At 37.9% G+C, this 21870-nt stretch overlaps 1 long non-coding RNA gene across 1 annotated transcript; it reads left to right on the forward strand.

Annotated features, from left to right (window-relative positions):
* Positions 1 to 466: 466 nt before the first annotated feature.
* On the forward strand, positions 467 to 21255 carry LOC133278456 (uncharacterized). The gene is made up of 3 exons (XR_009746617.1): positions 467 to 598; positions 12373 to 12579; positions 21092 to 21255. It is a non-coding gene; the product is annotated as an uncharacterized LOC133278456 (long non-coding RNA).
* Positions 21256 to 21870: the final 615 nt, after the last annotated feature.

The following is a 21870-nucleotide window of genomic DNA, read 5'->3' on the forward strand; positions in this document are numbered from 1 at the left end:
ATAGCCTTTCTTAAAGGGGCCTACTGGAATAAGTAGGTCTCACAGGTATTTGATTTGGAGCATGTAATCTTCTCCTTTGAGGATACTTGTGAAAGTTATTCCTGAACGTTCACAGGTTTCTCTGCTTTTCATTATAGGTTGTTTTTTTTTTTGGTTTTGGTTTGGTTTTGTTGTGTTTTTTGTTGTTGTTGTTGTTGTTTTTTGTTGTTTTTTATTTATTTATTTTTTTTTTTTTTAACAAGGGCCAGAACTGCATGCATGATTTTCTGCGATATACTCACATGGGAGGTGTTCTTGAACTGGCCAAGGACACATTGTTTGCAAGAAGGTCCTGTCAAGTATCCAAACTCTTTGTTGAAGCTTCCATTTTAGATGACCCCACAGAATGTGAGAAAACTTTCTTTTAGGGGAATGGCTTCTTCTGGCCAGAGTTATGTCCAGAAAGTCTGCTGTGCTTGACCTGTCACTGAAATGCCCATTGCAAATGAATTTAAGGGTGGAGGCAGGAATGACTTATTCATGTTTTCTCAAGAAAGATGCCAGGATAGGACTCAAGCCCTTGCTCTGATTTTTTCCTATGCACAGAACTACCTCTCTGGTAAATAGGATTTCTGAGAAGGTTGGTTGGATTTCTGGGCCCTGCATCCTGGAGAAATCAAAAGAATTTGGGTCATCTTCCTCTTTTGACTTAAAAATAGCTCCAGTTAATGGCATTTGGAAAATGAATATCTTTGAACGCAGTCTTCCATTTGCGAAGGGGCAAAGTTTATAGTTTTGGGTAGAAACCAAGTGAAAGTTAGCTGGTTCATTGGGGGATTGTTTTGAATTTCTTGGATTTGCTAAAACTCAAAAGTCGAAGTGAAACTCAGGGGATGTGAACCCGCTTGAGCTGAAACCAAAAAAGCAATGTGCCAGATCTCCCATGAACCAAAAACCACTGGGTTCTCACAGTTCTCATCCAAACAAAAATGTACAAATATAAATCAAATATCCTCTTTTGCTCCTTGTAGCTTTCATGGAAACAACACAGAATATTAAAAAGATCTGCTCAGTTTTTGCAGCAGCAACTACCAAAATATCCTGTGATCATTTGATAGCTGGCAGTTAATATCCTGATCTATTCTCTTTAGTCAGTAATCCAGTCCTTTCCAACTAACACTCTAAGTTGGCATGCACAGCACAACCCCTTAAAATCTTCCTCGGTTGTACAATTTCACAGGGAAGACTCTGCGTACAGTTCACAGTCCTTTACATTTTTGCTCAAGGAGCCAAAGAGGGAGATGGATTTGCAATTATATGAAAACTGCAAGCAGTGTGATCAGTACAAAGACAGGACACTTAGCCAGTATATGACAAGCTGAAGTACTAGGAAAATATTTAATGATATTTTTTGCCTGTGGTTTACCTTGTTTGAGAACATATCATGGCTCAGAAACGAGAGAAAAAAAAAAAAAAAATCAATGTTTTGCAGTGCCATCACTCATCATGTACCAAACAGTTTCTAAAGCCATAAAAAAGTGCTAGTCATGGAAGAACAGCAAAGGTTTCATTTGTAACTTAGACACACTTGTTTGTAATAACATCAGTGCTTTTAAATGTTGCCAAGTTGCTAAGGCTATCTCTTATATACAATCTTTTAATATTCAAGTGTTAAGAAAACCAAGGTAATAATGTTAAAGAAATGTTAAAAGAAAAAAGTTTGATCAGATGGTTAAAATCCAGTCAAATCAAAGACAACCTGTTTATGACCTTTCTATGCTAAAAGCTAAAAATGTCTTTTTTTTTTTCCACAAGATTAATTACCATCACTTTGGGAGTAGTGAGCTGGACATTATTATATGATGTCAATTAATGATTAAAAAAAAGGTGGTTTGCAAATGTAGCACCATAGTCCCTGGTGCATTACATCATTTCTGAAAGATCTTAACACGTGATAAGCAAAGAACATTTTAACCTAAAAGTCTGAGTGTTACAACCTCCTTTTTTTTTTAATACCCTATGCACAACCTTTTGGCCTTGAAGTCACTTGCAATAAAATTAAGAAGTCAGAAAGAAAAGGAAAAAATAACCTCTTTTTGTTCAAATATATCTGCCTGTTCTGCTGTCTAACTGTTAATGAAACAAAATGAGTCACTATATATGTTGGAGAATTTGTTGTTGATCTTAGTATGCGCACTGTTCTCAGTGAGATTCATCATAAAAGTCTCCTGCTTAGAGTCATAAGGTTGCTGTGATTCAGGTATTATAAACTGTATAATGCAGTTTTCTCTGGGAGAGTGCCTTGAAAATTTCATATGCTGAACGAAATTACTACCGCACTTGCCTAGGCTCTGCTTTCCCAGATGGGGTGACAATGATCATTTATGTGCCTTGTTGAATTCACTGAAATACTTAGGAAAGGGTTTACCTGTATTTTATATCTCCTTCTGTTATAACCTTTTCTGCAGCAAGTTTTATTTCTTTGTCAGTAACATACTTACCCTGATCCATTTTCCTAAGGGCTCTTCTCCAAAATACTGTAGAGCTTCCTTTGCAAATGAATGATATGCATTTAAAATACCTTTGTAATAATAAATACCACATGAACATATGTATCAAGCAAAGGATTTCAATTTTGATGACACTTGCTTCTCAAGAACAGACATTCTGGAAGAAAAAAATGTTGCCAGCCCCAAATTGATTGACATTTGTTTACTTAACTCTCTCTTCTTGAAAGTCTGCACACCTATTTCAACCTTGAACAGTTTCCAACTGTGGTATACTGGAACATTTTTTCATTTATTAAGTTCAGTGTTGCCAACCCAAACAAAGAGTAATCAGTGATGATCCAAGCAGACCAAGCTGTCTAGCACCATACAATGTATCTGCATGCTAATTTTCAAATTCCCTCACATTTCCAGAGAACTAATGGGATCATTTTCATTCTGTTACAGCAACTCAACAGTTACTGAATCACCATCTGTGTTTTCGTTAACCTGAATCAGATATAAATTCTGTTATTGCAAGGTAGAGCAGCTTGTTTAATGATTCTTAATCTTTTCTTTAATTAAATCATGCAGCCAACCTGAAAAATCTATCTTAATGCAAATTAGGAGCTTTTTTGGCATTCGCTTACAGTAATGCACTAATAAGGTTAATTTATGAAGGTTCTCTTCCAGTCTGTACAGATGATATTTGTTCGCTGCATATTTTTAGCATATTGTCCCTTTTTGTAATATTTAAAAAATAACAATTAAGAAATAGTTATTTTTATTCGCACAAAGGAGGGAGGCTGTGATCTGCTTATTGTTTATTTGAAAGTTAGAGCACAGAAAATGAAAATCAGTCTCTTCCTTCTGTAAGCATCAGGCCATGCAGATGCAAAGGCACAATTCAAGGGCCTATTGAATTAAAGGGCCTCAGACAAGCACTCTTCTGTCTTTGGCTTCTGGAGAAAATCAGGCCTCAGTTGAGGTAATCATCTTTAAGATATCAGGGGAGATAAAGAGTTTCTCTGAGCCCCTTTTATTTCTTATTTTTTATCTATAGGTGTGAATTTAAAGAGTAAATGATTTTTGTGAAATAAGCCTGAATACATTTTTCAGTTGCACAATTGCTTCAGCTCTGGGCTCTGATGATCTCAGTCAAAAAAACCTCTGCCTTTGTGAGCATTCCTCCTAACTACAAAATTAGTTGAAATCTGTTCAAGTTGCTGAGTAAAGAGTAAACTTTTTTTTTTTTAAGTTATTTTTCAACACCCACAAGTAAATGGGGACAGAAACTGAATTTCTACACATGGTCTTTGCTATTTAATTAAAATTACAGAGACTGAAAAGTTTACAGCAAAGTTATTTTTGCATAGGAAGACTACAGATTCCTGAAATCAGGAGTTCTTTTCATAGAAATTTTCCTGTTCAGACCAGGAATGACTTTTTTTTTTGTCCCAGTTCTAGGAAAGGGCTTCTCAGCTAGAAACTGGAGAAGATCGTTCCTCTTTTGCAAGAGGATTGCCCAATCACAGAAGCAGTGAGGGCAGGCTCATGGAAAGGGGGAGACCTAGCTCAGCCCCTTCCTTAAATACACTCAGTGGCAGCTGAGCCCTGTCCTACCTTTTTCTTTTCCCTTTCTGTCTTTCCAGTCAGACTTACTCCATGGCTGACTCTATTAACTATTTGCATGGCCCAAGACTGAAGCTTTTGCCCAAGGAGAAGGGAATTTACCGGAGTTGTGAGTCTGTGTTTAATTAAAGCAAATAGCAGGATGGAACGGGTTCAGGATGGCTGCTTGAGAAAAACCTTCGTTCAAGTTCCCTGTAGCTGGGGACTGGAAACCATATCTCACACAATTCGTGCAATGTCTCCTGGGTTCTTAAGTATTCTGGAGTGGCTTTTTTTCTCCGGCTTTAGGAATTTTGCTTTGCCCACTTTTATGTTTTCTTGCACCCACAGAAATGGGAATGTGAGAGTTTTTCATCTTCCTTTTTCCCCCCATAGAATTTGGAAAATTGTTTTCCAGCCATTGGTAGTCCTTCCTGTGTAATATTAAGACAACAAGAATAAAAAGTAACTGTTTCCATTGCCATTTAATTATACCTATGTGTTCTTAAATGTATTACATGCTTCACTTCATGCTTCACCCACTTTTAAAATATGCAGATAAATGAGTATCAGCATATAAGACTCTTTTAATGCAGACTTATGGTTTTGTACACTATTTTCTCTAAAAGGAAAAAAAACAACAACAAATCACCCAATAAAAAAACAACCAAACCCAACCCTAAACAAGCCTCAAACCTACTAAAATCTAAAAGAAAATTACTGATACCAAATTTTGGATGATTTCCTGGGAAAAAAATATAGACAGATTATTTCCCACCCCCTTCAAAAACACTTAAAAAATGCCTGACACATCCCTTGGTTCTTTTCAGCCGCGAGAGAAAATGAGTATTTGACAGTTTCATTCTAAAAAGCAATATTGGGGACATCTTCAGTTATTTTTCTTGTTCTGTTTTTTCTTGTTCTGCCTGCATTTTATGGAAGGGTGACCAGCCTCCAAGGGACAGCTCAATACTTGACAGTGACAGTATCTTCCTTACATCAGAGCATTTTCTCAGATATTAGAATAACCCTGTGCTCAAGTAACAAGTGTTATGAGATTACTTCTTAATGAAGGTACTCCATGAGGAACCCCAAAAATCAGAAACTGAGCTTCTGAATCACGAAGACCTTTGCTGTTAGGCCACCATGAGAAAAACAGGAATGAAGACTGCAGCAGACGTTGGAGACCTGTCTACCACACAGGAAGAAAGGGAAAGAACATGATCACATTTGACACTAAAAATTTTCCTGGGTTAATTGCCACCTCACTAAGCAGAGAAATTAAGGTAGGGAGAGCATTCTTATGATGACAACCTTTACCCAGTGGCAACCATTGCATTTTCCCAAGGCTGAAGACTATTTAGCCCTTACAAACCCTATCAGTGATATGCAGGCATAGCCTCCAGAGATAAGCCCACATTTTTGGGATACACAGGGCAAAGGATGGACTGCAGTAGGTCACTATTGAAATACTTATAGTTGAGCATGGACAGTGCTGAAATGGCATAGCTGGCCTGAAGTCACATCAAGGTCTCCTGACATTTGCATGTTTCCCCAATGGCTTTGTGCAGTAAAGTGTTAAGTTCTCCTGAGCGTTTTATGTATTTAAGGCAGGAGTTTTAAAATAAAGAATTGCAACCTTAGAGCAAAGCTGCTATTTTGAGAATTTTAAACCATTATTGACTCCTGTCAGATCAGTTTCTAGACTTATTGACTCAAGAAGTAAATATAGACTGAGAGAAAGCGAGGTCAAGTCAATATTTATCTTGCAGATCAATACATTTTGATACTAACCAAAAATTAAGCTCAATAAATGCATATATTATATGCAACAAGGTTAGGAGAGATCCATTCAGAAAATTTGTCAATCTGAAATTTCCCCATGGATTCCAACCTTTCGGATTCAATTTACATTAGAACGTCTGTCCCTTTAAGAATGCTTAAGTGGGAGTGATCACAGTCCCGGTCCCCCAATCAGGTTTTCATGCCCTAGCTGAGTAGCAGCAAAAGAAAAAGGGAGGGAAAATGAATTGAAAAGAAGGTGTTCATGGGAGTTTGGTTATGGTATTGGGAGGAGGCAGTTAAATTTTGAAGGTGGTACTGGGACTAAAGTAAATATGTAATGTAATATATGTAATCTAATATTTTAATGCAAATATGAAATAAAAATGGAAAGATGTGGAGGTAGGCTTGCAGGAAGATGTAGTACCCCCTTCTGAAAAGAGGGCTCAGGAGTTTTTGAATTGCAGCAAGTGGGATGCAGCAGTGGTGCACATTATCACATACTGGTTCTCAAGCACCGTAGCAGGTGCTTCATGGCCTCCTGGCTGGGCTGACCAGTGCTATGTGGTTCTTCTGACCCAGGAAGCTGGACACATCCAGTGCTGCATATTGCAGGGTGGTGGTATGAGCACATGTTTGTCCTTTGTCCTCCTACACAGCCATAGCTGCCCCATGTGGGGGCAGACAGCATGGTAAAGGAATAGGCTCTGGGCTACACTTTGATCTACTCACCTGCCTGCAGTCAGCCACAATCTGCCCCCACTCCATCCTTCTGACACACTTCCTCTTTGGAGGACATTTTCCTGAGCATCTTTAAAGCTATGAATCTACCCTTTAGGGAAGACACATGCTCTAGCAAAATGAATTTCAAATGTGTCGGGATATACATGAAACATTTTTAAAAGACCTTTCTCATTTTTCTTTTCCCTTCCTTTATTTTTTTGTCTTTTCCTTTTCTTTTTTTTTTTTTTAATGTATTTTTCTTATTCTCTTTTTTTCCTTTCTGTTTTTTTTTTCTTTTTTTTTCCTTTTATTTTTCTTATCTCCCTAAGCTTCTGAGCACAGCACTGGATACATTTGCACCCTAGATAGCAGCAGTGACCTTACATTTACATAGCGCCTCTCACCCCAAAGGATCTCTGAACGCTTTGCAAATTTAGCACAAGATGCTCTCCACACTCGGAAATTGCTTCACCTACTGCTGGAGCCCAGCCAGCTCCTGGTGAGAGGAGCACAGCACCTGATTAACAACACTCACAACACTGCACAACAACTCAGGGCAGGGAGTGGAGAATACCTTCTCCAAATGAAACTCCATGAAGAGTTTAGGCAGGCAAATGTAATTACCCAAACTGGAATTTGGCCAGAGCAATGAAGGTATGGTGGATACTTTCCCTGGAAAAGCTGAGAGCACATAATCAGAAGGAAAGGGCATAAAATTGATTGAATGTTTCTTGCCTTCTCAGAAAACTTCCTTTGGTTCATCTGGAGGAAATACATTGGTAAAAATAAAACTTATGCATCTATGCAAAGGCCTTACAGATAATTTCACCGTGAATGAAGATGATAAAATGATATACTAATCGGTAAAATATGATTTCATTTGAAATAAAGTGGAGAATCTCACCAAATTTAGCTTTGCCAATGTAGCGAAGTATATTTCTCATCCAGCATAAAAAGGTGCCATTTGTTTGATATCAGTTTGATGAATTATTAATTTTATCACAGCTAAGATGACAGTTAATATTAGAACATTGAATTATTACTTTTCAAATGTGGCAATAAAAAAGCAGAACAAACACAAACTGAGACACATTTTAGGTGTGAGTTGACTTGCTTACATAATCTGTTTGAGGAAACAAAATAGCAGAGACAGGGATTTAATCCTTGCCAAGTAACTGCTTTTACCTTCAACCTCAGGTATGATTTTTAGCCTTAGTCTAGAAATAGTATTCCCTGACTACTCTACCAAACTATGCTATACCCCCCTCTGTCTGCCAGCCAAAACTATATCTCTATCAATTTTCTTGGCAATAGATAAAGCTTTTGGGGTGCTCGGGCCAAGGAATAATAAGGAAGCAAATGCAACCTAGGTAGAGGATTCACCATTTTTTAGTATGAGCAGGTTGAAAAATGCAAGTTATTTGTAGGGTATAGTATTTGGTGTAATCTTTTGCTTCTCTTTTTTCCTACTATTTTCTTCACAACTGCTTGTAATGTGGCACAGGGTAAACAAACACTTCAGGGTTTGTTTCCTTAAAACTGTTTCTGTGAGGTGTGAGGTTTCAGCCTTAAGAGCCAGCACAGGATTTATCTGGCTCCACTATTGCCTTACAGGCTAATACTGATTTTCCTGTCAACTGTCTCCTTTGCAAATGTTCTTCCTTCCCAATTCTCCAAATGAAGATGGGAGCTTTGAAGTCTTTCTTATTCTATGGCAAAATAGTCAACATTTCTAAATGTCGTGCAATGCTGACCCTGAATGTGAACAAGGGTCTTGAAATGAGCACAACTTATGCTGTCAGGGATGCTGACTGGTACAGGCGGAATTCTGAGGTCAATATTCTCAGGCAAAAGAAGAGAAACAACTGTCTGTCCCCAAGCCTCACTGGGAATAAATACAGCTCAGAGCTGGAGTAACTGCTATTAGGAAAAAAAAAAAAAAAAAAGAAAAAAAGAAAAAAAAAAAAAAGGCCACAAATTTGTATTCCACTGCCATATATGGTGATTATTTTGACTACAAATATTAGGCAGGGCTAGCTGGTTGAGTGAAAACCACTTATTTTTATCCTGCTGACAAAAGGGAGTGGGGGAGAAAAAGCATCTGTCACCCATCTGAATTTGGAGAGGGACTGTGTTACACTGAGAAGTTCAGGAGGGTGTAAGAACTTGCTAATGAGTTACACTGTTGTGCAGAGCCAGAGACAAAAGACAGTGGGTAAAATGCTGCCAGCCAGTATAGCAGCACTGAGGGCACCACAGAGCAGTGGTGGTCAGGAGGGATCTGTTCATGACCCTGTGGCAAGGCATGGGCACACCTCGCTACCTGGAAAAGGGATGAAAGATGAGCTGAAATGGAAAAGAAAGGGGTGCTGTGCACTGAAGGCCACATTCACCCTCTCTGCTGATGCCAGTTTGATTATCGTTGCGCTTAAAGTTAAGAAACTGGTTTAAGTCGAAGGTGAGGACTCGGAGCTAGATCACAGGTAGACTTTAAAACACAGCTTGCATGGGACGGCCAAAATGCACAAAATAAATCCCACTCCCACTGCAAAAACTTATTGTGTGCTTTGATGAATATTGACTGACTGTGAGTTAGTCTGAGAGCTAGTTACTGCAGGGACTAAGTAAACTGTAGGTATTCTTTGGGACGGCAGGTACAGTTAATACCTACAGTACAGGTGTGATGTGAGTTAAAAGAGAGTGTCTGCTACAGATGTGTGAAAGCTCATGGCAAAATCCAAAACATTGCCTGAAGCTTTTGTTGCACACAGCTCATTTCAGTGGGGCATTTAGTGACCATGCATCTGATATAGGAAGAAAAGTATGGTCGTGCTTCATTCATTCTTGGTTTAACAGCTTAGGTACAAGAAAACCTTTTTCTTCCCCATGCAAGATCAGTAGAGTTTGTAATAAGTTAAAAAAAAAAACAAAACCCATTTGGTCATATCAGACTGATATGACCAAATAGATCTGTCTGTGCCCAGCCAAAACCCCAGGCATCTACACTCTGGGTTTGAACACTCTGCTAAGCATTACATTACTCAAAATACTAGTATCTGCCATAAAGCAACTGTTTCGCTAATGGACCCCAAAGTCTTTTTGAGGGTTCTCCTCTCACTGACCTACCCTAATAGGAAAAGCTGGAAAAGAATTAAAAGCTAACCCACTCTTGCCACCTTTTAAAGGTGATTCGTAGTATGCGGTTTTGAATTTCTCTTGTTTCACACATTGCTGGTTATGTTGCTTATTATAAAGGATTCAGTAAGACACACTTTCTCCCAGCGGTATTTTATTTTGACACATCTCAAATGAAAATACAGCTCATTATTTTATACAGAATTCAAATATGTCACCTGTTCTTCATGCATTGAAATATGACTAATTTTTGTTGTAAGTATATGATAAAGCAGAATGAGTCTGTAATAAGCCTATTTAGTAATGTATTCATGGGTTTTTTGGTCATCCAAAGATGGGGCAAGTGTCAGGATTTGTTTTCTTTTAAAATGTCTTTGTGTTCAGAATGCAAGTGCTCTCTTGTCTGGTCCTGTTGTATTCTTTATCTTTGTGGTTTGTCTCTCAAGAGGCATATTTAAATTGACATAAATGTAGTAAAACTTTTCTCTGAATAAAACTCAGAGACTTTATTTATTTGAGTTTTAAAAATATTATTTATTATGCCCTGTAAAATCTCATGTATCAACCCTCTAGGGACAGGGTAGTCTTTTCAAATAATTTATAAGATGAAACCTTGTTCAGGATACAAATTAGGAGCTTGATTAAAAAAAAAAATAGTGTTAAGACTGTTTCTGGTGAAGTTTCTGTAGGCACAGCAGCAATTAATGTGGGACCAGCTAAGTAAATCTGTTGTGAACATTTTTGCTGTTTCAGTTTATTCAATATATATATATATATGTATATATAAAAAGCATGAATTTTTGGGCCAGGTGGGTGTGCCAGTCTGTTGAGCTTACCTGATCCAGGAGGTGTTTTAAATTATGGAAACCACAAGAGACTGATACTCCTGAAAATGTCTCTGGCACATTGAAAAGATGATTTTTTTTTTTTTCAAAGAATATGTTTTTTGCACGGTTTCTACATTATCCAATCCACATCTGAAAAGGGGTCCATTTAACCTTTTGATTAACCAGATCCAACAACAGAGAGGTGGCCTCTGATCAGCACACTTAAATTTCAGTATTGGAACAGGCTGCAGAGGCTGGATTTAAAGTTCGAATTTTGTTTCATTTGCAGTAGAATGGAAGGGCTGGCAAGCTCAGACACTACCAGTGCTTTGTGGAAGCCAACATATGAATTTGTTCTACAAATGTGCCAGGGACACACTGATCCAAGAGTTAGATCACTTCCAGAAGACACAGAGTTAGATGTGTGAGCTTACTTCCAATTTTTTTTTTATTACTACCCATTAAAAGAAAAATTCTGTAGAAAGCAAACCAGGTAATTAATTCCAGCACTGAGTCATGTTCCCATCTTAGATGTATAAAATTAAATAAACAAATTATCCAAAATATCCGAATCCTTCAAACAAAGAAGGTCACAATTTTTCTTGTTGGCTTTGGGGACTTGAGGTTGCAAGTGGGTTTTGCATTTGTATGCTTATCAAAGGTAGGACAGAAGTTACTGAGATGAGCTTTGGTTGCACAACTGTCTCTTGGAAGGATGGAAAGGACAAGAGGAGGAAAGTGCTGAGTATGTTAACTTCATCTGAGAACAGGTAAGGCAGAAAATCTCTTGAGCCTTGTGGTGTGTAACCTGTGCAGATTTATTGCATGAAAGAACATTTTTAGGGTTTGTTTTGGGGTTTGTTTTTTTTTCGTATTTTTTAAAAGGCTTAATCCCCATGTGTCATGACACATAGATCCTTTTCTGCACTTCTACTAAAAATGGCTAGCTTTAAGGTCTTGTGTCTAACTATGTTTCTATTCCTGAATCAAACCTGTTGACAGAAGAACATGTTGCTGGAAAAAGAGGTCCCCAAGTTAAAAACTGCGATAGATATATCAGTAATATATTAGTAATAAGGAAATATACCAGTAAGAATGATGTGATAGCATTTATTCTTTCTTTCTGAATGAATAAGAGGAAGCCTGCCTGTCACTGTGAAAGGCAAAAGGTACAAGAATGAACACTGCCAGAAAAAATTACATTAAATTTTTTTTTTCCTTCTCTGGGATGAATACAGCAGAGTAAAAGTGTTCCTACAAAAAATGAATGGTGTGGTGATTTTAAATACAGTGTGAGAATGAAGGAAATACGAGCTGCAGAGAGAGACAAAAAGGAATAGTATCGTGTTCAGGCTGGGATGCTTCTTCACACGGCAATGGTTAGAGAAGAAAGGTGGACAAAAAAATAGGGAGCTGCTGTATTCTGAGTTTTTAACATTAGCCGTGTAGTAAGTTTTCCTACGGTGCCTTTTTTTTTTCACTGCCCTATGAAGAACTGAATGAAGAGTATCTTTGGACACAAAGGGATAACACTCCTGGCTTCATTCTTGTTCATCAGTTCCTTCATCTTCCCCATAATTCTTCTGTAGTCCAGTCCATTTTCTACTTTCCTCTTTTTCTTCTTTATGAACCACATGACACTGCAAATTGTAGTATTTTGCTTATTACTGGTTGTCCAACTACACAATGCGGACTTTTTATAAAAAACTGTAGTGTTCCTCAGATCTACAACCATACTTCCTTTGCTTTCGGAATGGAAGTTGCAGAGCAGATGAATAAATTTTCTTTTCCTTCATGTAATTTTTTTTTTTTTTTCCTTTCTTTTGCAGTTGCAAATGTTTTGAGAATTCATCATCATCCCAGGTTGATGGCAGGACCCTTATGACCCAGCTGTGAGTCATGGTTCCCAGCTGGGTGCCTCTGAAGAGAGAAAAGAAGCTCAGTTGTGCCCCTGAACTCCCACCAGCACGAGCCAGGAACATCTGTCTGCTCCTTTCCTTTCTTGAGATGTTCTCGAGGAGGAGGGAGGCAGGCAAGTAGGAATATGAAAGGCAAAGGATCAACTGGCCACATTATATTAGCCAACTTAAATAATTCTTCTTGGCTGTGGAAACAATTTTCCCATCCAAACCTGCTTTTTTTTTCCTCTCCATTCCTTTAATTTTTCTTCTTTTCATTTTTTTTTTCTTTTTCTTTCTCCAAACAGGAACAATTTATTTCCACTTTTGGGCAGGTTTCTTTGCCAAGGGTGATCTCTCCCCATTGCCTCTCATACGCCATTTCCCAGTGCCCCCCAGCTGACCTTATAAAGTGCCTCAGGGATCCAACTTTACTGAACAGCAAAATCAAAATATGCAAATAGAGCTTGGATTATTACATTTATAATTATGAAAACATTTTTCCTGCACTATTGCCTGTGCCCAGCTTCCTGCCCTACTGCTCTCAAGTGCTTCAGCGCTGCCTATAGCTGTTGTGCTGAAGCACCCGAGAATGGCTCTGAAGCAGGAAGAATTCAATCTGCAGGCTGGTTTTCCAGACACTTTCTTTCTCATTCTCTGCAAGATAGTTGATATTCCTCTGGATTTCACTGTTATTATTTGGGTGTCTCCACTTCAGAGCGAAGGGTAGATGAATGCCTCATTCAGCCTCTTCAGTCCACTCTAGTTCTATTCTAGTTTGAGAAGCCTGTGCTACTTGGATAGATGGGAGCAATTCATGCTAATAACTCAATCTTTCTGTAAAGTTAAATTAGGTATCTCAGGCTGAAAAGTAAGTAAAAGGTAAAGCTGCATAACGCAGTACAGGAAGACGAGTCCTTTGTTAGGTATAGTAGATAAATAGTACACATCCTGATGGAGAAGCGGTTAGGTTCACTTAGGCATTTTAATGAATAAAAGAACATAAAATGAGTCAGGATATTCTACCCACCATCTGTAGGGAAAAAAAAAAACTTAACTTTTGCAATTCAGTTTTGCACAATTTTTGATATGGTGTTGCAAAATTTTTCATCTAGTCTTGATGAATGATTGATTTACACCACAAGTCTTCTGTCTAAGCCAGTGCAAAGACACTCCCTGCGCTGTCCCTGCACGGCACAAGGCGGAAGCTTGCTGTGAAGCTAGTTGAGAGGAAGTGTCATCTACAATATCTGAACAATGAACAGAGCACCTCACCACAAAGTCAATTATGCTTTCAAAGCAGCCATCATACATGCTCAGGAGCCAGATGTTAGCATTGTGATATTGTGATACTAATCTAAAGGGAAGGATGATTTTTCTAATTTTTTTTTTAATGTTGGCTTTCTGAGGATTAAGTAGGATATTTTCAATGTAGTTGAAAAAAGAGAGCTATATCCCCAAAATCCAAATGCTCTTGTTTCTGGTTTGGTTCAAACTCAATCATTTCTCTCTGGACAAAGCATGAAAAGGAAGGACCGTTGTGAACCTCAAAATATATTATTTCAGGTGAAATGACATTTCTGCTGATCTTTCAAACAATCTACATGCATCTTTTCAGCTGTTTCAGCCCCAAAGCCTATGTCTATTTTTTTTTTTGATAATGACCTGCTAGTAATAAAATAATCAAATTTGTTAATTAAAGTTCAGGTAACTGTGGTTTAGAAAATTCAGAACAGGCTCTGTTTTTTTATTTTCAGAACAGGTTCTTTTTTTTCCTATATCAAACATTTAAACCTAGTTCTGGTCTCTAATGACAAAAGCTCCTGCTGACTCCTTGTTAGTTTATGCATATTGAACTGCAACTCTCAACTCCACTCCTACCTGGTGTGTTGCCTCACCCCCCATGCCAAAACAAACCCTTCCCCTCCGAGTTTTCCTGTTGGCAATACTAGTACAGAGGTCAAGGACTGAGAACCCTTCTCTTCTTCACCTTAAAACCCTCTGCTTCATCAGGGATGAAGGAAAATCACTGAGGAAACTTTTGTTCAGTTGTTTAATCATATGGGAAAATGGACTGCAAAGCAAGCATGTCAACAGCCTTAATTCTCTGTGTAAACATGGGCAGAAAAAGGAAGACATATATAATATTAAGCAAGAAAAATAATAATATTAATAATAATTTAAATTAGAAATATTATGTTCCTTAATAATGTGTTTCACTTTTAAACTAACGTTTTATATCTGTATCAGCCCCTGCACTCACCCAGTAACATTTCTTATTTATCCAGTTGGACATACTAATTTACTTTTATCATAATACTTGAGAAATAACTGTCTTACCTCTCTTAGGACATGCTACAGGGCTTATTCTCCCCTTGATAGCTAAGTAGTTATACTCATAAATCTTCGTGCATTGAAAGCAGAATAGATTATATATGCCTAGCAATTTTTTATGATTTCTAAGCTATTATCCCCAAATCCTAGTTAACCATTATTAAAAATAATGTGGCCTTTCTAGAGTGTGAGACACAGCAACATGATAAGATGTGAAAATACCAAATATTATATAATGCAATTTTGCTGCTTTACTTTTCCTCTTTTATTAGAGATTTCTAACATAATACTGAATTTTCATTCAAAGTGACAGGATTCTGTAGCATATATTTTGCAAACTCCAAAACAGAGTCATTGGATGTAGTTTTCTAATAATCAAACAACTGTATAACATGCCTGTGCATGTCAGAAACTGAAGAAATCAAATTTATACAAAACAAAGTGTATTTTGTGGGTAGTGATAACCCACCCAAATCTAATTTAATCAAATATTTAAAGAGGTAATAATTAATTTTTAAAGAATTGAAGTGAACCGTAACTAGGAAGAAATGTTATTGTTTATTTTTAATGCCAGAACAGTATTCATGATGCATTTTTAATATTTCATTAAGGAAGTAACTTTCATACTATATTTTTTCAAGTTTTTATATCTCACTGATAACTTCTTTTCTGAACAAAGGTGAAATATTGTAGGCAAACTTGAACCTTGAACAGTTTTTGAAGATCTTTTGTCATAACTAATTAAACATAGCCAGAAGTATCCTTAAACAAGTTAAGACACAGCACCTGGTTAGGAGCTAAGCAAGTGCTTCTACTTTTAGCATGTGAATGCGTCTTTCCCATCAGATATTACTTTCTGTCATCTCTTTTGAACTATTATTCATCATTCTTACTTTTTAGGAGAGGTATTTGCAAGAAAGGTCTTAAAGCTCACCACTCCCCATGCATTTCCAACCTACAAACTACTCTGTCTTGGTCTTTTGTTTTTTTGATGAAGTGTCTCTCACATTTTGAGCCTTTTATACTCAAAACTGTGGAAGGTTGTTTATTGCACTCTGGCTCCAGCCCTAGTTAAAGGTGTGAACTACCAAAGTGGAAGAGGGCACATGCACATTAACACTGCTGTGGAAAACATTGCTTGACAGATGGATGCATGTTAAATGGATGTTTGAAGAAAGGTGTTTGCAATAAAAATCTTGAGTATGGCATCAGAGGAAGACCACACACAATTTTCCAGCTTTATGTCTGTAATATATGAGTCAAGCTTGTTACGCACCCTGTGCTTTTTGCTGTCACATACTTTCCTCTGTTATTCTCAACAGCTTTGATGACAGGAATATAAAGTATCAGGGTTCAACTGCCATACATAAATAGGTATATACGAATACATACATACATACATACACATACGTTCATATTTGATATTTCATTGTAATATTTCATATATTAATGTTTTTGCATTTGTTTTAAAGACTGCCTATAGCCAAGGGTTTACTCTGGACCATGGGGATCAGAAAAACCGTGGTATAAATTCTCAGTTCATTCAGTGAATCAGTATCTAAATGGTCCAAGGCTAAGTTGAGTTTCTTAAGTTTCAGTTAGCAGTTCTTGATCTTTGTAGGATAAAAGAGATGCTCTCAACATCACCCAGTTAATAGAAGTGGGAATTTGATGTGCAGCTCTTCCCTTTTTTTGTGAAAATCTGCCTCTGAAAGACTGTAAGAGCTGAAGTGTTTAAATCCTTGAGAATATGTATCCAGGATTAAGTACAGCCAAGTTCCATGGAAATAGTTATCTGTGATTTCCTTGGCACTCTGCAGGTTAGAAACCATGTTGCCAAAACTTTTTCTTTCTATTTTCCCCTTCCTCTCCCACAGTGTATTATTGTAAACCACTTGATACCTGTATATTATTCTCTCCCATTTCTAGACGGCTCCTAGCCTAGTGTGCAAGGAACCAAACTAGTGTGCATGGCAGGAAAGAGGAGCCTTAGGAAAAATCTTTCCTTATTTGATATTAAGCTGATGGAGCCCTTAGCTGTTTCCTGGAAAGACAATAGGACTTTCCAGGCAGAGCACTGTATTATTTGCATTTTTGCTCTTTTCCTGAAATAATTTTTGCCCAACCATATCTTTCCTACACGGAAATCTTGTACCCCCTCCCTTAGCTGAATTGTTATTTTTACTTTGTTTATGTAGGTTTTAGTTTGCCGATGACACCAAGCTGTGTGGTTCGGTTGATACGCTGGAGGGAAGGAATGCCATCCAGAGGGACCTCGACACGCTTGTAAAGTGGGCCAATGCCAACCTTATGAAGTTTAAGCATGCCAAGTGCAAGGTCCTACACCTGGGTCGGAGCAATCCCAGGCACAGCTACAGGTTGGGCAGAGAAGAGGTTCAGAGCAGGCCTGCAGAGAAGGACTTGGGGGTGTTGGTTGATGAGAAAATGAACATGAGCCAGCTTCAGTGTGCGCTCGCAGCCAAGAAAGCCAACTGTATCCTAGGCTGCACCAAAAGGAGCGTGACCAGCAGGTCAAAGGAAGTGATCCTGCCCCTCTACTCTGCTCTTGTGAGACCTCACCTGGAGTATTGTGTGCAGTTCTGGTGTCCTCAACATAAAAAGGACATGGAACTGTTGGAACAAGTCCAGAGGAGGGCCACGAGGATGATCAGGGGACTGGAGCACCTCCCATATGAAGACAGGCTGAGGAAGTTGGGGCTGTTCAGCCTGGAGAAGAGAAGGCTGTGTGGAGACCTCATAGCAGCCTTCCAGTATCTGAAGAGGGCCTATAGGGATGCTGGGGAGGGACTCTTCATTAGGGACTGTAGTGACAGGACAAGGGGTAACGGGTTAAAACTTAAACAGGGGAAGTTTAGGTTGGATATAAGGAGGGAATTCTTTCCTGTTAGGGTGGTGAGGCACTGGAATAGGTTGCCCAGGGAAGTTGTGAATTCTCCATCCCTGGCAATGTTCAAGACCAGGTTGGACAGAGCCTTGGGTGACATGGTTTAGTGGGAGATGTCCCTGCCCATGGCAGGGGGATTGGAACTTGATGATCTTAAGGTCCTTTCCAACCCTAACTATTCTATGATTCTATGATTCTATGTATTTTTTTTTTCCTGAGTTCATAAGAGCTATTTCTATTTGCTTCTTTGCGTTTTCATATATCTAAGCCAGGAATCCTTCCACTTGAGATTAGCAAGAATAAAACACTGAATAATAACCACATACAGTTTACAACTTGTAGATTCAAATTTGTTTACATAAATTTGCAAATATGAAGGGATATGTGAGAAGACTTTGCAGGCAGAGAATGCTCCAGAATTGTCAGGTAATTCATATGCTGTAACTAGTTTGCTCAACTTTATGAAGAACTTCTTATAAGTGGTTCTTGCGCTATGACAATAGATTGTTTATAGATTCTTAAAATGTCCTGGCTTGATGGAAAAGAGGGGAAATTCTTCCTTCATAAATACCATTTGACATTGAAAGAAGCATCTGAAGCCACAAAACTGGAATATGAACATTCACACTGACTGTACAAATGGTTCAAAACTCCTGACTTCTCCCTCAGGCCCAGCTCCAGAAGCACTTACACACATGCTTAACTTTCTGCACACGAGTAATCCCATTGATTTAATGGGATTATTCCCATATGTGTAGTTACAAACACGTAAGTGTTTGCAGGATTGGGGTCTATTTCTCTCACAGTGATTTGAAACCTATGGAAGAAAATACTGTATGCAAGTTAGACATTATTTAATGGCTGCACATTAAGCCTGAATATGTCTGCTGAAATCAATGGGGCTGTGCCAGTTTGTACTGGCTGAGAAACTTCTGTCTTCTATGTAAGTGTACACTCTGTAGATGCAACACATTTGTGGCTATCACAGAATAGAAAGGGGAATGGAAAGATAATTGTAAAAATATCGAAAGAGAAAATTCTCCATGACTAGAGTATTACAAATCTTGATTTAGAACTTGAATTGCATTTAGAAAATGCTCAAGATATAATCCTTAATAATGCAATAATTTGTAGCTATTTCAGCTTTTTGAGCCTGAAATAGCTACAAATGGTTTTCTTTTAAAATGTGTAAATATAGAAATGTGTACACACATGTATATAGATGTATGTAGATGTAAGAAGAGTATTTCCAACCATCAAAAGCTATATATAAACATGTATGCTTGCATGCAATGCAAACTTGAACTGAGAGGATAAGCACTTAGAAAACCTGAATCAACTTTTGTAAAAGTAACTGAACTTGAAGTTGCCTCTAACTTGGATAGTGTACTTTTAATGTGGAATTCTGCAGCCAAAATATTTTCTAAAAATTTAAGGCAAGTAACCATCTGCCATAAATGATAGAAATGGAATATAAATAAAATAGTACTTGTAGTGTTTTGATGGAAATCATATGCCAAATATATCCACAGTCTAGGCAGCTGGAACACTTCCAGATGTCAGGAACAAAAGCAGAGAAAAGAGTTGGTTTGGCCAGGACATGAGTTGCTGTGTTTGGTGTATCTTGCTGGCTGTCCTGAATAACAACATTATTAAGCAATTTGAGCTGGAGCATCATTATGCCCCATGAAGAATTTAAGGAAGATCTTGACTTGAGCATGTTGCAAGAGGAGTCATGCTGTGCCACTTGGTACAAAACTATAATCAGTTTTATGCCACTGGCACGTTCAAACATGTAGTGGGATATGCTGGGCATCAATGCTCAAGGTTTTATATAAGGTAACAGCTGCTTTGGTCAGGCAGTTAATTAAATGTGTTAATTTTCCATACAACCAACACTAGTGACAACAGATCAGAGTGGGATTTTATGACATTTCAGGGTTCCCTTATGTGATCACAACGATGGATTGCACCCACATCATCCTTCACATGCCTTCACTGAATGATGCTGCCTTTCTCCTTTGGAAACAGCTTCGGTATTTCACTCTACAAACACTGCAGTGTTAATGCTATGGCACTACTGAATATTGCCAGTTGCCCCAACTGCAGTCTTGAAGAGCTGTTTGGGCTTATTCCCGCACTGATATTGGTTTAGTCAGAGATGCAGCAATTCATTTACAAGGCAAAGGTACTTTTTATTTTCTTTCTCCTATCTTAAATTACTTATTAGAAGTCTTTAATAAGCAAAGATGTAGAGTGGAAATAAAACGCTAGGATATTTTTGAATAGATAGTGTGTTCTTCAGATGTAGAATTATAGAAAATAATTTCCTTGTTCTCGATAGTTTGGCTTGTGGTACAACATTGCATGACAAATTCAACCTTTTCTGTATGTTGTTACTTGAATAATATGATACTAGCTCAAATGGATCCAGCAATAGAAGGTAAATGGAGACTATTCATGAAAGGGACTGGAAGAACATGCTTAGAAGTAATGGACTGACAAATGCGCAGAATGAATAATATAAAAGAATTGAACAAGTTTTCTTCCCACCAAATGGATAGTACAGTGTGAAGAAATGTGGAAGAAATGTAAAATGCCAAGTTAGGCATGTAAGGACTGACCAAAAATGAGTCACACTCCTACACATTTGGCTCACAATTTGAAATATTTGTTTTTAGTTGATTGGGTAGCCACTAAAAGTATGGTAAGCTTTGTTTGAATTTGATCTGTCACTTCTTTTAATGGATGACTGATTTTATGACATATGTCACATTGTGTCACATCATTCAAAACACATTAAATCATGCTCTAGCTCATCATTTCTGAAGGCAATAATGCTATTCAACATGACGTGACATGACGAGATATAACGCAACTCAACAGCTGAAAAAATAACGGAAAGTTTTGTAGGTGTGACATGGATTCCAGAAATTATATTTTAATGAATGTTATGAAGATCCCAGTAGCTAAGTTTTCAAAATGGGTCAGTTGAATGAGCTGTGTCTTCATGAAGATGGGATCTGAGCTACTTGGTGTAGAGAGGGAATGAGTCTGTCAATAGGCTTGGTGAAAAACATGATTTCTTAAAGAAAACCTTGCTGGAAAGCTGAGTCTTATGCCTGGAATACTGGAACTCTCTCTGGACTTAAAGCTTTTATGTATGTAAGTGTTTTATAGCATTTAAAATTTCTGAAACCTCAGGAGATGTCCTAAACATAAACATTAGTAGATGCCAGGATTTAGTTCGATGTGGTATTCTAACATATTTAAAATAAAGATGGCTGCAATCTTTGTGAGCTCTGCTCTTGTTTCCTAATGGTTATCTCTTTTTCTGCATTTTTACTATCAGGAGCAGAGTGTTTGTGTTGTATATAATGTGACAATGTTATTTATTCTTATTGACAGCAGTGATGATATGTCTATTTGCACACAAAAAGGACCTTCAGCTAAATCAGCAACAGGATATCTCCATTAAGAGGCAGTACCTAAGCACGAAAAATTAAGTCCTCTCATCATCTGAAGCTTTCACTGGAAGAACAAAATTCTTTAGCCACCAGGATTGTACCATAGATTTTTTTTTTTTCAGGTAAATGAAACATCTTTAGTCATATGCATAACCAAATATTGTATGCTTTCTAATGTTATGCACTTCCATAGCTACGCTTGGCTAATGATTAATCATTAGTTTCTTACACCATTTTACCATTTACGCCAGTTTATCAGAGAGCTCTGGATATTGCAGAACCAGAGATGGAAACTGCATACTAGCAATCCCGAAATCCTTCCTTACTTGTATGATTGATATTACTGATACCACTGACCTGAATTTAAGTCTATGTTATCCTAAGATAACTCCTGAAAGTGTACTCTATTGGTCATTTCTCCTTTCTTGACGTTGATTCTTTTTTAATCTTTTAAAATATTAGCTGGAAGTCATACCGCAGTCAATATGATACGGCTTCAGTAGGAGAAGATGTGTGAGGATACCCCCAAGAGCAGGTTGGGGGAATTAAGACTCTTCTGCATGTGAGAAAGAGGTAAGCAGGCTCATGGAATTCAGCCACCATCTTTTAGATGGCCTTCTAACCACTGGACATTGTAAATAAGTCCACCAGGTTGACACTCTTACACTAGGGAGTCCTGATACAATGTCCAAAAGACTGCTTGTGGCTCTGAAGCCAGACAGA

Source organism: Pezoporus flaviventris, unplaced genomic scaffold (assembly GCF_033815535.1).
Source record: "Pezoporus flaviventris isolate CSIRO_AGI_PZ_B2104156 unplaced genomic scaffold, CSIRO_AGI_Pfla_v1 ptg000001l, whole genome shotgun sequence".
NCBI classification, from domain to species: Eukaryota; Metazoa; Chordata; class Aves; order Psittaciformes; family Psittacidae; genus Pezoporus; species Pezoporus flaviventris.